General features: G+C 51.1%; 1 protein-coding gene and 1 long non-coding RNA gene across 6 annotated transcripts in view; one reads left to right on the top strand and one right to left on the bottom strand.

Moving 5' to 3' along the window:
* The window catches only part of fra (neogenin protein frazzled), a 305588-nt gene that overhangs the window by 45223 nt on the left and 243919 nt on the right, over positions 1–16446 (top strand). The window lies entirely within an intron of this gene.
* Positions 977–16446, bottom strand: part of LOC142581944 (uncharacterized) — a 35565-nt gene continuing 20095 nt past the window's right edge. Inside the window, exons 2-3 of the long non-coding RNA XR_012828329.1 lie at positions 1945–2051; positions 977–1149 (exon numbers count right to left, since the gene is read on the bottom strand). This is a non-coding gene — a long non-coding RNA (uncharacterized LOC142581944). The remainder of the gene's footprint in view (positions 1150–1944; positions 2052–16446) is intronic.

The raw sequence follows: 16446 nt of genomic DNA, 5'->3' as shown, positions 1-16446 counted from the left end.
AGCGCGCTCGTTCCCGTTGAAGTATGTGTGCACGTAGTTATGCCTTCACTGTGGGGGCTCTACGCGCGCGCCTCGCGACTTCCTCCGTGGTGCTCTATCGCAGTTGCGCACCGCACACGGGCGCACTATACAAGGCGCTCGCGAGACGGAAGGTGTATACGTGCACGTATATACGCGCGCCTGTAATTACAGCGCTTGCATACGCGGTGAACCAGTTCTCGGCCTATTGCATGCGCGCGCTCGAGACAACGGCGAGCTCCGCCTCCGATACGATCACCGCCGCTGACTGACTGCATGTGAGCCTCTTGTGTGCGCGGCGCGCACTGTTCCCGTCGTATACACATGTATGCACTATTGGACGAAGGACGCGGCGCATCGGGGGCTTCGTCGGCTGTGTGCATGTGCCTCGTATACACGGGCAGCTAGCGGCGGTCTCGGTTGCGAAGCGTGGCGTTTTAGATGCGCGTCTCGCGTCGTAGATGCGCCGCTGTTCCCAGCGGTAAAAATATGAGGAGGGGGACACGCCCACCAAGAAAGACCATTGTGCGAGGCAGTGGCGCGAGCCCCGACGAAGGAGCGCGAGCAACGTGTGTACCAGTCGTATTCATGACTGCCCGCCCTCCGTTGATAACGGCGCGCGTCGATGACTATGTGATAGAGCGGCGTACATACGCGATGAATCGCTGTCGTATAGAGAGGTTGCAGCCGCTCCGTCTTGTGAAGCCGTGCCCCCCCGCACTGGGTTGCGCATTCCAGCCTGTGTTTCGATATCGAGAATCGTGCGAGCGTACGTCCGTTTGCTTATGTGGACCACGCAGCGAGCGAAGGAGCGAAAGAAAAATGATCGTCGTAATGCTAAGAGACAGGTAGACAGTGGTGTTGATTATAGATTTATTAAAACGGGAGTAGCCGATAATATGTGGTTGATACCAAGAGGAAGCAATGAAGCGGGGCATGTCATTACATGACACGTGGTGCAGATAAGACGTTTGAGTTCCCGAATGGGAGCCAGCACGAGGGAATCGCAGTCGTGGGCGGCAGAGAACGAAGTCGTGTGGCGGAATGGTAGAAATTTGCAGCCGCAGGCCATATGGAGTCGGGTGACTCAGTACAAAGGTAAATCTGGTATTGCTGGAAGTTGTCTTCGTCCTGCAGTCGGCGTAAAAAAATCAGTAATGATGATGATGATGATGATGATGATGCCCTTTTGATTTCGGCAGAATAAACTCCTTGAAGTGAAAGAATCGCTTTGCGCGACTATAAAGCACCTTTAATAAACGCAGAGTGAATGCCCCTCGATTGCTTCAGTCATGCGAAATGATAGACAATTAAGCCACATGAAAGATACGAAAAGTTAGTTGTTATGTTTATAGGAAAGTATAAATGACGAGGTTAAGGTAAATAAAAACGGTCGCTAACATAACTTGCCGCAGGTGAGGACCGAACCATCTCCGCACGCGGAGATGGGGCAGAGGTCTTTTCTTGCGTTGCCCTGCATTGCACTGCTATTTTGCTGAATGCTTTGTTTTGCCAATCCATGGCTGAAGATTGTGGCTAAATAAATAAATAAATAAATAAATAAATAAATACTATAGTGCACACTGCAGGTGCTACTTGATCGTCTCTCTGAAACGAACGTTTCTTTTCTATTCTTTGCAGGTAAGCGGCGTCCGCCTATGCTTCTGGAAGCGTGTTATGTACGTGCGTCGCCGCCTTCCGCGGCGGAGGCGAGCGGCCTGCCGAATGCAATGAAGCGCCTCGATACACGGCTGCCGTCGACTCTTCGGTATGTGCGCAACCTTCGTGCGGGGGAAAAAAAAAAGAAAGAAGATATTTTCAGCGCGTATGAGCGAATTCTCTGTTATACTGCTCGTAAAGGACTTACAGATTGTGCGAGAAAATACGTAAGTCCTGTGGAAATTCGGAAAGTGGAACGTTCCTCACCTTGTCGAGGAAACTCGTATGCCGATATGGATATGCCGATGTTCAATAATATCATATGGTGATCCTCTATAACAACCCGCATGTTTTCATATAGGATGTGTGACACCCTATTGTAAAGGAACGGGAAAATAAAAATAAAAGCATATGCACCGTAATTCACATATACAATATATGAACATATGAAAATCTCATTTAAAAAAAAAAACGACTTTGTATCTTCATACGGGCTTTGTTCACGTATACGGGCTTGACATGCGCCTCATGTAATATACGGGAACATACAGATTTTTGTATGGATCTCCCATGTGTTTGTAGGCGCTTATTGGATTTGGGAAATAGCGGTTTTCTTTTTCGATGGGGCAGTCATAAGTATTCCTCCTTCAGAGGAGTCCGTATAGATTTCCTTTGTAGCACCATTGTATGCTTTCGGGTGGATGACTGTTTTCCATTTCATGAGACCGACGACTCGCGTTTGACCTGAACGTGTTACGAGCTGTAAGTAGAGCAGGGCAGTAAGCAGGCATTTTTTGCCTTCGACATGCATGATTGCAAAATGCCGTTCATTTGCCTTCCTCTGTGTAACTCCGTTTCCCGCGTCAAGCAGTTCTTTGTGGTGGGGATAAAATGCGGCAAAGTTTTGAAAGGACGTTGTTCGTTCATTCATAATCCATTACTTTATTTAAGAAACTTTTTAAAAACTTACAACAAATTGTCTCAGGTGGCATGGTAAAAGAAAGGGTAGTGGCTCACAGTGCCACGCCACCCTCAGAAGGACGCAGCATCAGAGGGACGCAGTAGCAGACACAGTTAAAACAACCATTATTCTGCGAGAGGTATTGGCAAACAGTGAGCAGTGACAACATATAAGTGCATCTCAAAGGAACACTAGAAAAACAGCAGAAACAAAACGTGCGGATAAGCGATTCAAGTTACTCTACTACAGTATGGTTTCTCAAGCTTCACATAGTACACTGCAAGAAAAAGTGCTGATAATTATCCCTAAATATAAGGATCAAATCAAAAAGGACAAAAAAATCTGAGGTGAAACAATAGCAAATTTTAGCTAAAGTTAACTGAGAACGTAAATATAACTCTTTCGTAACTTTATTTTTATATTGCTTTATTCATGTATTGAATTTCGATTCTCTGAAAAAGAATAACGTTGATTTGTTTAACGATATAGGAATCTGAGAAATACGTAACTATCTCAACTCCCTAATTGCTTTCTCGAGCGGGACGTGGTAATTAAGTTTATCCTCAACGATTATCTAGTACTCTCGACTACGTGACGTCACAAGAACTTGTACCGTAAGCGCTGGAAAGCCATATTTCCTCTTCCTTATACGTTGCCTCACAGGTGGACTCGGGCGAGGGTGGCCCTTACGTCTGGGCACTTTGGTCAGAGCAAATGCTCCGGTGGTGGGAAGACATATCACCAGATGCATTTGCTTAATTCACCCTAGCCTTGCAGTTCTGGAGATAGCCTGATAGTTCAGGCGGGAAGCCTCTGCTAATGTCGATTCGCGAGGAGAGTGGAGATTTCAACGTTTAGCTACGGCTCTGTAAATCGTTGGTCTCTGCTCGCTTGCGATTCTCGATTTCTTGTGGCGACGGATAAGGTCGAGAACGTACGCACCGAGGTCCTCGTAAAGGTATAAGACTGTATACTTAGCAATGAGTGCCTCGAGAGAGAGGAAAACAATGAAGAAGAAGAAGAGCTGGAGCGACTGTAAAAAATAATCAAGAAAGAGAGAGAATAAACCTTCATTTAAACCAAAATCACGAACATTGCAGGCACCGTTGATGGTGAAACGCACCTTAATGGATCGTCTATAGTTGCGTAAAGGGCACTGATTTCCACAGGAAGCTGGTTTAGACATTCCCTTCTTTACGTTTCGTTCCGTTCCTTGCGAAATCGTGTTGGTGTACGAACCGACTCGCCCGACCCACCACTTTGAACATCACGGAGAAGACGTATTAGCCTCCTAGGCCCAACCCCAAGGCTGCTTACACACTGTCACTCCCTGTTGCACCGCTCATTCCTTTTCCTGCAGCATCAGCGTCTGCCGGCCTTTCTCGCGCATGCATGACGCAACAGCGTCTCGAGAAGTGCACCAGAACCGGCGAAAAAGAACCCCCGAGTACAAGCTCCTCCTCCTCGTTCTCTTTCTTCTCGTCCAGAGACTTGTTAAGAGTCCCCGCTGGGTGGCTCAGACCCATCGTGAAATCGTCGTCGTCCTTGTACACATAGTATCCTTCCAGCCACCGCAGAGTCCCGAGTTCTTTTTTCTTTCTCACTCGAGGGACTCGTCTTCCCTCTCCTACTTATGTAAACAGCCCTTGAGCATTCGAGATTCGCTGCCATGACTCCGGCTCAAAGGAGTCAAGATAGGAAGCGCCCGAGGGGGATGGCCTTCTTTTACTCATTTATTCCCGTCTTTTTTTTTCTTTCTCTTACTCAAATCTCTTCTGTTTCTGCTAGTCCGACCCTCTGCTTTTGGCGGGCCCATACGTTGTTCGTATGGGGCGCAGTATAGTGCTCTCTCTCTCTCTCTCTCTATCTCTCTCTCCTTTTTTTCTTCCTCTTATACTATCACTCTTACTGCCTCACCCTTTTGTTGGTTTATATGAAAGTTTCTAATGTTTCTTATTGCTGAAAGAAAGAAAATAAAGTTAGAGAAACTTGCGGATTCAATTGTGTGCAACTTTATATATATATATATATATATGTATCGCACCCGGCGGAACCCTTCTCTTCGTGTCGTCCAGTTGACGGCACCCTTATCACTCCCACGCAACGACGCGTCCTGCGGGCGCTTGAATCCCCAGCCTTTCTTGGTTTGTTTAAGTTAACTCGGGTCCTTGCAAAACGGACCCAGTTCTTCCGTTGACATCCGTCGCCCTCGGCCGCCTGTGTTTCCATCCCCTTAGCTATCTCCGCTGAATGCCTCCTTTCTTTCTTTTTTTTTTCGTCGCTGTATAGTGCACTTAAGACAGTCTCCATTCTAGCAGAACAGATAAGAGGTGGTTTCACGCTCGAGCTGACTTCGTTGTCGTTTTTTTTTTCCTACTTCGCCCGCCGTCTTGCATCATAACTTTCTTACACCAATGGTAGAGGAGAACTGCAGCAAGCCTCAAAGGGGAACCTGAATAAATCTTTGTCGAGCTTGCAACACCCAAGAGAGCCTGCTTGCACTGCTCTTGTCTCGCGCTGCCGCGGTGAGATGGAAGTCTTAACTGAAGTCTAGAAGGCAAAAAAAAAAAAAAAAGAAGAAGAAGAAAATCCTGAGATGGTGCAGGGATGGCGACAGAGAGTGGTGCGTAGTGCGGGATGGAAACATGGCGGTTCTCTGCGTTCCCGGTTCAATCGTCCGTTCGGCGGCCTCTCATTTCGGCGCTCGACTGGCGCGTGAATATGGCACCGGGTGGAAGCGCCAGTGCTGCCCCCTTTACTGCTTTCTGCTCGTGTCTTAACAATACCGTGCAACACTGTGAAGGCTACCGATGAACACGCGACTGCTCGCGATGCTGTGGGGCGTTGTGTCGAGCCCGAAAATGGCCGGGTGACGCGGCGTCCGCCTGCGATCGTCTGGTGCCTGACGGAGTAGGACACGATGCACGACAGAAAAAGACTGGCTGCGCGAGTGTCCAGCTCTGCTGACGCAGGCTGCTCAGACTGCTTGGAGTTGGAAAGCTGCTTCTCCCCCCACCTCAAAAAAAAGAATGGGGGGAGGTAGGGAAGGTAGGGATGGTTAATAATTGTACCGAGAACTAGGAACACATGCAGAGCAGCAAGGATAAGAGCATATATACAGTAATGTATCTTAAGGTCTCTTTTATTGTAATCCCTCGTGTCTTATTGCCCTGCGAATGTTTTCACGTGCCTCAACTTGGCCATGGCTTCTTGCGTGGCGGTGAATGAACCACTGCGAAGTAAGCCACCGCTTCACGTTTCTTTGTCGCACTTATCCTGCCTTTTACGGTGTGCACCGACTAGCCAGGTGCTCCATGCATTTTATTTCTTTCATGATATACGCTGAAGTTGGCTTTCTTGATTTGGTTATTGATGGGACAGATCGATCCCTCCATCCGCTTTGAGATAGTTCAGCAGTGACCGAATCCACATTTGCCCGTGAAGCCATCTCATTGCAATGGTCTGTAGTGACTATCACGAGGTACTGCTATGAGCTGGGGTTCGTAAACTTACTCCTCTATTAGCTGACGCTAATGTACATCACGCAACGCTGCACGCTTTTAACTGAGATAGACGTGTAAATGTAAGGCCGGAAGCGCTTCTCCATTAGGTTCTCTGGAACAGAGCTGCGCCCACTTACTATAAATGGCTGCAGCTTCTCGGAGAAAGCACAAGAGAAGCAAGAAGCGAGATTCTTCTTTCACCCTAGAAAACGTCTTGCAACTTGTGCCCCTTTGGCTCGTGGACAGTTAGCGCTGGTAGCCCGTCCCTTATTTCGCCTTTTCTTTCTTTATTTTTTTCGCAATGCGCGAGCGCATGCAGTGAACAAGGCGGGAGGAACACGTGGTGACTCTCGCATTCTCAACAGCGCGGTCCGCGCCGAGTGCGCGCTAAGGGGAGCGTACAGAAAAATGTGCTCGCGACTTGTGCTGCGCGGATTCTGCCGAGCGTGTGATTCGGGAGCCAAAGGGATGCTCCCTAGAAGGAAGGGGAAAGCCGAGGAGGAGTCGTGTGAGGGGTGTGTCGCAATGTTACCTCTTGCGGATCGACGGCGGGTTTCACTTAAGTCGCGAGCCTGCAGTATAGCGTGTTTCACTGCCTGACGCGCGTTTCGAGGGTATACCGCCGCGCGTATATACGCGGTGTGAATAGTATTACGAACGGGTGGCGGGCGACGGGAAATGGCTCGGGAGAAAAAAACCGCGAAGCCGCGGTTGCAAGACTGGAATACAAAAGCGAGAGGTAGGGAATAAAAGCGAGAAAGTGGCGAAGATTGTGGGGAGAATGTGGGATGTTGCGGCAGTGAAGGGGCAGCGGGCTCGTGGCGCCAAATCTTGCGCATGGTATCGTGTGCTTGAAAGTTTTGTTCACGTTTTTACTTGTTTGTTTCTTGCCCTTTATACTTATTCACCCGCTCGCCTCTTCGCGGCTCTACACAACTGCGGAGAGAATTGCGCGAACGATGCCTTCCGAAGTGTGGGAAACCGGGAAACTTCTTTCAGGTGGCGACCGTGGCGCGTGCCGGCTCGTTCGCGAGGGAAGCTTCGCGCTGATTTGAAAACGTCGTTATACTACGCGTTTCTGAAGCGCTCCCGCGCGCGCTTTGCATGCCCTTCGAGAGTTCTGCAACACTTTCGCATGGGCGCATTTCAGCGTATAGCCAAAGTGGGTTGCTATATAACGCGTCGAGGGGTTCCTGGCGCCGCTTTTGTTCGAAGCGGACGGAATTTATTGCGTCATCCGCCGTTCGGAAAGCTTCAGTAACGACGCTCACTTTACGTGCCCAGCTTGCCGTTGCGTACGTTTAGGGATTCGTAAATGAGGGAAGTGATTCCGTTATGACAGTGGAAACCGGCCTATGTATATATATATATGCTAAAGGCATACGCACATGGGCTGCGCGTGAGGAAACGTTAGGAAATGTAATTGTCTTTGTTTATTTCACTTTTTCTTACGTGTGAGATGGGAGAAATTGCGTGCTGATGTCATCGTTATAACCCGCACATTTGGTCCACGGTACATTCATGTTCCATCCGTTGTGCAGGCTCAATCGGCGCGTGTCTTGAGCGCTAAAAGGGCGCCCGCTGGGGTCCGGTGGCGCCGTTTAGTGACTTCCATACCGTGCTTCTTTACAAGGATGGAGAGAGCGCTCCAGCTTGGGACGAGCGACACTCTGCCCGCGCACGCTCAGTAAGAGGCATTTTACGAGACGGCATGCAGTGGTCCGCGTAAGCGCCGGAGCTGCTCTTTCCGCAGCGCGCTCTTCTCGTGCTCCATGGACTAGTGTGCCCGGGAGCACACGCACGAAGAAAGCTCACAACTTTCAAGCTCGTGACCTGCAATGTTTTGCCGAAGGTTTACCGTGCAGCTGACATTAATTTCCATTAACTGTATGTGCGAGCTGTGCGATCTGGTGTAGTACAATAATAATGGCACATTCGACTGGCCCCTGCAGATTGCTCTGACACTGCTATGGAAGCCGTGAACGGCAGCTAGTTTTAGACCCGTACACAAGCAACGGTCTAGTAGCAACGACCCTGCCCTATTATCGCCATTGGAGCATGATTATACCTGTAGAGTAGAGTCTAGTTTATTTCAATTTCAGTTATATTTTCCCATATTACAATACAGACAGGGGGAGGGGGGGGGGCTGCAGAAAAAAGCTACACCAGGGCAACTTGACGAGTATACAAACCTAATGTTCAGTCTTACGCAACCTTTGCAATGCTACCACAAAGTGCTCTCAGACGACCGCTCGAATATGACATAAACAGTCGGGATGCCTGCACTGGCCCGTGTCGGTATGGCACTGACGGCCGAAAAAAAGTCTTTTGGAGTTGGAAGAGTGGCGTAAGAAGGGAGCGCGCGCTGCGTTGGCGTGACTGGTGGTCGTTGGTAAAGGACGCCCCGTGAGACGAGGTCGACGAGACGCGCGGCAGACCCTTTCCCCGAGGAGCGTCGGCCAACCGAAAACCATGGTCGAGGCGTAGCCGAGGCGAGATGCGCTGCGCGTTTGTTGTTTCGGGCGCACAGGGACAGGGCGTGCGAGCGCCACTCCCGCAGCCCCCCGCGAAAGCGGCAGCATTCGGCTCAAGAAGCGCACCGGCTTCGGCGGCGGTCGTATACAGCGGCGCGCTCGCCGAAGCAATTGAATTTGGCCGCCGGGGAGGTGGGGTGGGGAAGAACGCCGGCTAGAAATCAGCGAAGGACGTCTCTAAATTAAATTTCCCCCCTCTCTCTTTCTCTCTCTTCGCGAAAGAAGGAAAAAAAAAAAAAAAAAAGCGGTGCTCCGCAGACCGCCGGCACGCACGCGTCCGCATTCTTTCTTTTTCACTCCTGTATTATGCTATCTCCCGCGCTGGTGCGCGGGGTCTGCGCGGAAGCGTGAAAAAGGAAAATCGTGTTTTCTTTTTTTTTTCTCGGACTTTGTTTAGAGTTTTTTTTTCTTCATTTTTTGCCTCTCTTCTCTCTGAATCTCGACGAGAGAACGGAGACGCGGCGGGATTTTTCTTAGAGCGTTACTTACATCGCGGGCCTTTTCTCTCACGTGTCTCTTTCTGATACAGCCCGACGCACTGTTCCCCTTCTCGCGCGTTCCTGCGCAGCGGCGGCAACACTGCCGTCGCTGAAAGCCCGCTACTCTCTTCGTAACTTCGTCTTCGCCGCACGGCGCACGCTGTAGCGCACGAGCTGGGACAAATCGGTGGGGAGGGGGGGGGGGGCAGGAGTGAGTACCCCCACGTATGGCTGCGCCGCTTTTTCTTGCGAGATACCCTTTTGCGCGGCGCGCCCGTCAACTGCAAACGCATTTTGCCGGCCTGAGAGGAGACGTACGTAGGTCTCTGGCTGCCAACCTTTGCTGTAGAGCACGGGGTTATCTTTTCTGGAGTTGTTGTTGCGACATGCAGCTGGAGCCGAGCGGGCCAGGTTGTATTGATCACGCCTCCCAGTGTCGCACGTCGAAGCACGTGAACACGGAACTGATAAGAACCAGGGCCCGTATTCAAAGAGGTATTCTAGACTTTTTTTGTTGTTGCTGCTGCTGTTGTTGTTCCCATAAGAGCGGATATGTCAGCCAATCGTGATGTTGGACGTATTACTGTAGCGAAGGCAGCGGGCCAATAATGGCAAATTACGCTTATGAAGGACACTTTTTCTGAGTGGTCGGTCGCCTGCGATAGTGTTACGTTCACTGGATGGTCTTTGTTCACTAATTGGACTAGCGTAAGTGCTTTTTTGTTGTCATGGGACCTGGGGCTGAATTGGCAAAGCTCTTTGTTCGTAAGTGTTGTCTGCCATCGGCCACCCACCTTACGGGGGTGACAGTTGACATTAGTGCAGATATTTAATTGCAGTTTGCGAGATGATATCTATAGTTAATTGTGCAGATCCGGCGATAGACAGAACGTAGTTCTGTTCACTGAAGTTCTGGCTTTGCAGAGAAGTGGGTCTTGAGGGGAAAGGAAAGGTTGACGTTAACTTCCGCAGCCCTTGCGGGAGCAAGGCTCAACGAAAACGTATAGAGGAAAGAGGGCAATAGAGTGTGGAGGAAGGGAACGCTGGGCATCGTGGAAGAGCGTCTGCGCGCATCGCGGATTGAGTCGTTTTATCCGCGCTGCATTAGGCGCAGTCCGAGCGACGGCGAAATCCGGAAGTGGTGTGTTAATTAAATTCCCCTCGTCTGGAGAGCCGCCACCCTCATTCTGCGCGCAAATGAATTGCACCGGCAAGAAGGATCACTGCCCCGGCAGGCGAGTGTGCCCCTGCTCTCCCCCCCATTCGGCCCTTCTAGTTTGGTCCCCATATCGCCTTTTCCCTTTCAGAGCTCGCAGTCATCGCTGCCGCTTTGAAGATGGCTCCGAGGGGAATTATATGGAGAGCCGAAACGAGAAGAGGATTCCCTGCTGTGCGCTGGCGTTCAGCACCGTCAAACGGGCTGTGTGCGAGCGGGCGTGCCGTGAAGCGATAGGACAGTGCGAGCGCATGGACTGAGGTCGCCCCTCATGGTTTCTTATTGCTGCGTTGTCGCTGAGTCAGTCCGCCCGCTGCGGTGACGATGGGAATCGAAACAGACACACTGTTGCCTCCTATACGCGTATATTATGCACGTTGTACGGGAGGCGCGCCTTAGGCGCTGTTCGAACCCCCGTCAACATGCACCGGCGAGCCCGGTGCAGCGCACTCCCGCTTCGGTGGCTTGGCGGCTGTGCCCACGTTCTGCTGCTGCCTCTGCTAGAGGTCGAGAGTTCGACTTCCGGCCACATGGTGGTTGCGTCGAAACGCCGTGACGCCTGCGTGACGACGTGTTGTGGACGCTGCGGTGACACAGATGCTCGAATGGACAATGCGGAGCTCTCTCCTACAGAGTATCTCGTTATGATCGGAATAGCCTTAAAATATGAATGACAATTGATTGATTAATCACGAATTAAATAATTGATTGATTGATTGATTCATCACTCGCTCAGTCAATCAATAAGGCGGTGTTCGAGTCATGCAGGCCGAAGGGCGAAACTTTGCTGCGGGACTTGGCCCGACAAGAAGTTTCGCTGTTTTAATTGTATTTTTTTTTTGTGAGGAAAAAGAAAGTTTCTTGCCAACTCTATCGAAGTGTTGTATTTAGAGGGCCCCGCGAGAATAAGTACCGCATGTTGTCACCTCGCTCATAAACTGTGGAATAGCAATGTCCTGTACATCACGCCGTATATTTGCGACCGTAAATCCCACCTCCTCCCTCCCCCCAAAAGTCTTAAGATATATAACTATTCGTATGAGCAGATGCCGCCTAATGTACGTATAATTAGCGAAATAAGGCCCGGCAGCCGAATGGCCTACAGCACTTACGAGGGTAAAGTTTGTGAATTCGGCCCGCGATGTGGCACCCTGCATGCAATGCACGAACGAGCTGCGAGCCTTGGGCCATCTGAAACTCGCCGCGGGGCGCTCAGTTTTCGTCAGACATGTTTTAACGACGATCTTTTCCAGCGCCCGCGCGACCGACCGAGGTTACGGCCGACCGATGTCGCCAAGCGCTCGCTCGCCTTTGTGCTGGCGAGGCGAGCGCGCATCTTGGGTTGGAGACCCGGGCGCATCCTCTGTACGTGTCGCTTCTCGAGGGCTGACCATTATTGGACGCGTCGCTTTGTAAAAGAGGCTCGCCGCTGGCTGGTGGCGGCAGAAAGCGCAGAACGGTCCTCGAAGGCCATTCCGGCAAAGAAACCACTCCACGATCCTTGTTTTCGATACGTTTTCGACTGAAAAGGCGTGCATAGCGAAAGAAAGAAAAGAAAATAGCAAGTGCGACCGGACGCTTTTCCTCTCCGGCGTTTCCGGAAGGCGAATCTTTCTCGAACCATAACCGAACGGACGGCACCGCTTAGGCGAAAAAGCTCGCCATATACATGCCGGCGAAGAAACGAAATCCCGCGCTAGCGAAGCGCGCGTAACGGGTCAGCGGCGACGCGTCTAACAGTGCGTCGCGGGGGATAAAAGCTAAAACGGGAACGTTTTTACGCCGAACGACGTCGTTTTACAGCCGCCGGCCTGCTAGGGACTGCGACGACACCCACCCCCCCTCCACCCACACGGCCCTCTCCCTCCCCCCCCAATCCCCTCCCACTCCCTTCCTTGTGCAGTTTCACAACCAACGCAGGGTGGCTATTGGTCGCTGCTGTGGACACACACACGTACGCACAAGCGCTCGATCGGCTTGCCGCGCTCTTTGCGCTCCGGCCAGCGGCATCTGCGCGCATATATAGACGACCCGCCGAAGAGCGCAGGGCGTTGCGTTTGCGCTGCGCAGGGTTGCACGCCGCCCGAAGAACGTATATATGTATAAGTAACATCGGCGACGGCCTGCCGCTGCTGCTGCGGCGGCACTCTGCCGTTTTTATCGCCCGTATATACGACGCCGACGAACAGCGTGCGAGACCCTCGCGGTGCTTTGCCACACCCGCTGTGCGCGCCGTGTTCGAAGGCTGTAATGTGAAAACGGGAGGCGAATGAGAAAACAAAGGGAAATAAAAACGACAGCGGAGAAACAGTTGTAACAAGAGAGATGCTTCCGCGGAGTGGCCGGCGTAGTGTGTGTGTGTGTGTGTGTGTGTGCGCGCTTTGCGCACGCAACGGCAGTGACATCCGCTGTCTGCGACCCGGAGAAGGCAGAGCTTTCTCATCACGCGTGGAGCCGAGAGTTCCTTTTCCGTTTAATGTTTTGTCTCGTTTTTGGCACCGTGGTTCTAAAGTGTCCCTTCCTTAGACCTATAACGTCGCTTCCCCTTCCTATATATACTGCAGGCTTTCTCTTTTCCAGTATTCCGTCCTGGTTGATTTATAAATGAGCCACTCGTATATATATATAACGGCCGACGGAATGCTCCCTTCCATAAAGTGCGCGCGCCTTGGGCTGCTCGGAGATTGCACGAGCCGGCCTCTCCGATCTCTCAAAAAGTGTCTCGACTGGATCGAGGCCCGGTTTATACAGAAGGAAATGCGTTTTTACGGTCGTTTCACATGTGTACGGAGCGCCGTAAAAGACGCGCCAGTGCTCGTTTGAGATGGAAGAGATGGGACGCTTCACAGGGCAAGCCGGGGGGGGGGGGGGGGGGTTCGAGAGTATGTATATGGTGCAACATGTACTGCACGAACTGCTGGAAAAGTGCGCGAAATATACTGGTTGTCCCAGTGCCGAGAAACTGTGCCGGCACTAAACGAGTTTCCCCCTATATAGTTGTCAAGTGTACGCCGAAAAGCTTTATAACACGTTACGTTCGCAAGTGCCATCAACGAAGATGGTGCTTCCTAAAGCAAAGCGGTTCAGATAGGTGTAAAATGTAACACCTCTGTCATTCTATCTTTGTTGAAGTATGTAAGATGGAAGATTTGCGTCACTCTTTCTTGTTGAAAGTTACGTTGCATGTTTTTAGCAAAGGATGGGACTTCCCAAGTGGTCTGTGCTTGCAAGCATCCGGTATTCTTTGCGTCTATGACAAAAGTTGTGCAGCTGCGGAAACGACTGAGCATGAACTGGACTTCTCGCATATATCGTGACGTCACTATGAATACGCCCTTTGTGCTCTGCTCCTTTCATCTCCCAACGGCAGTTATAGCGCTGGGCCCTGTTTCCCTGTGTAACACGACTTTCGCCAGCGAACTCCGCTTTGTAGAATGGCTGTGTCATCGTGCTTTTTGTTCCTAGAGTTTGGTAATTAGTACATCTCTTTGGCGTTGCGTTATCACTTTTCCGAGTGTTTCCGGCTTCAAGTTCCGCACAGACACCGCCACCTTCCGTTCCGTTCGGCTGGAACCTAAGACTTGCGCGTACAATCATCTTTTAGTTTCTTCTTCCGTACAATATGAATAAGCGCGCTGTTGCGGTCTCTGTCGCACGTGCGTGTTTGTGTCCCCTTGTCGAGCGAGCGTGCGCTCGGATGCGTCTTCTCCGTGGGCCGCGCACAGCTGTCGGGAGACAGTCCCGCTGCAGTCTGTCGGGGAGATCGACGGCGCGTGACCGCGGTGTGGGGAGGGAGCGCACCAAAAGGCGCACGAAAGTTTAGCACCGTGGTGTCTAGAAGAGAAAGATCCTTGCTGTGTGTGTGTGTGTGTGTGTGTGTGTGTGTGTGTGTGTGTGTGTGTGTGTGTGTGTGTGTGTGTGTGTGTGTGTGTGTGTGTGTGTGTGTGTGTGTGTGTGTGTGTGATGGAGCCCGAATCGGGGCCGACCTTCGAGAGATGGAGGATGCCAAGTTCATGAGCGCGCGTACACTGCGCCCCACCTCTCTTCCTTCTACGCCCGCACCCTTTCCCTTATCTCGCGCTTTACGCGTGCACCAAAGGGCGTCTAATTTTAAGAGGAGTGCAAGCCATGGATGCAGCAGCGGCGTCGCATTCGGCGTCTTCCTGCCTTCCGCGACGCCCTCGCTCCTAATGCGAAAGGAATGGCACCGCTCTATACGTCCCACGCGCACACACCCGTCGTGGTGCTTATGTGCGTGTGTGTGCGTGTGTGTTGGCGGCGTTCTTGCGGCGTCGCTTTTGAAGCGGCCGCGCTGCTTGCCTTGGCGCGCATCGCGAGCTCGTTTCTGCCGCGCTGGGCGATCTTCCCGCCGATGCCGCTGCTTTCTCGGGACGTTCTGTGGCGCGCGCGATTGCGATCGAAGTTTCGGGGCGGCCGTATACACATTCGGCGTGTCTTGCCCTTCACCTTCACGCGTTAGGTGCGTGTGTGTGTCTGTCTTCTTGGGACGCGACGATGAGACGCCTGTCTCTCCTTATCTTCTGTCACATTGTCTGCCTTCCCTCCCACCCTTACCGCATACAACGTCCCGTCTCAGGCTTCTTTTCCCTCTGCTGACCCCCTCCGGGAGATTGACCTGACGGGAGAGGCAGATGGTTTCTACAAAAGTTGCAGCAGGCCTCCCTTGTCTTAGATTGGGTTTTCGCAGCGGCGGCAGGCGAGATAGGAGAGACTTGCACGGGCGCATTGTTGCGCCCCCTGTTCAAGCGATGCCATGTTATTTCTCCGTCTGGCTCGTTCGTCTGTTTTTCTACCTTGTCTCAGTGTGTCTGGCAGAGCGTCGTTTGTCGTTGGATCTTTTTTTTTTTGCGAAACCTTTGTTTGTTGGAGATACAGGCGACAGCCCGTTCGTTTATTGTTTTTGGCTGAGGGGAACAATTAAAGATTTCGAGGTCGTCGTCCCGCATATGGGCTTTTATTGCCTCCTTCCATAAATAAATGTTCACTTGGAGACTCTTTCAGTGATTCTCTTTGTCTGTGCCAATTAATCAAGGTTGAAACGTTGCCATAAAGTTCTTAAACGTTTGACGTACGTCACACGCACTTTGCCTTCAAGCTGCGCAGTTGCACATATGAAATATCGCTTTGTTCAGAGCGACGCTTTTGTTACTATGACAACAGAAAGAAATGGCTCAGCTCAGACGCTGGGTCCATTTGTGCCTTCTGTTTCAGTTGGAGCGACAACTTTATTCAACACGAATCAACGACGTTCGTCGAAGACGGGTTCTGAATAGAATTGAAGCGCACGTGCCTGTCCTGTCTCGACACATGCACGTCGGAGCTCCCTTTCAAAAGGAAATGAATTACGATTAGCCGCCGCACGTCTTCTGTAGCTCCGATATTGAATTCGACTGGAACTGCGCGATCGAAATCAACTTCGCCGAAGTCACGTGGATAGTCCCGAAAAGAAAATACACACACACGTACACCACACCCACGTACATACACACACACGCACACGCACGCACGCACTTTAGCATATCGAGGTGAAGGCCAACATGACGGATGCCGCCTTGTCAAATAGCACTGATTGTTTAGGTGTCATCCGCATTACAAGGCGGGCAGATCACGCAAGCCTCTTTAGCTTCCACTAGGGAATAATTCATGCTCATTATGTCAGTTGTTTGTTTGCGCGTGTCGCGCACTGCGTTATAACCAATAGATAGCAGGCACGTGCATTGTACGACCCCATTTTCTCCTTTTGTTTTCCCGTGTTCCCTCATTTGTGTATCATATTCTCCACATCGCAATCTCATATGACTCTCGAGCTCTTCCATAGCGGTTATTGTCCTTTATATTTGTGCCATGGTCTATAGCTCTTACTACACCGGGGTCTCGTTTACTGTTCGTGGCTTTCTTTGTGCTCGATTCGCTGTGCTTCAGGCGTTTATTATTATATTATTTCACTTAGTTACTGCAATATTGAAATGATGCCGTCACGACATCAGTACGATCAATTTCGCTCGTTTACTGTAATTTCAAAAGAAGGCGCAATGTCTGCCGAAATGCGAAGCAG

Source organism: Dermacentor variabilis, chromosome 5, assembly GCF_050947875.1.
Source record: "Dermacentor variabilis isolate Ectoservices chromosome 5, ASM5094787v1, whole genome shotgun sequence".
Taxonomy (NCBI): domain Eukaryota; kingdom Metazoa; phylum Arthropoda; class Arachnida; order Ixodida; family Ixodidae; genus Dermacentor; species Dermacentor variabilis.
This window is presented reverse-complemented; position numbering and strand designations above follow the sequence as displayed.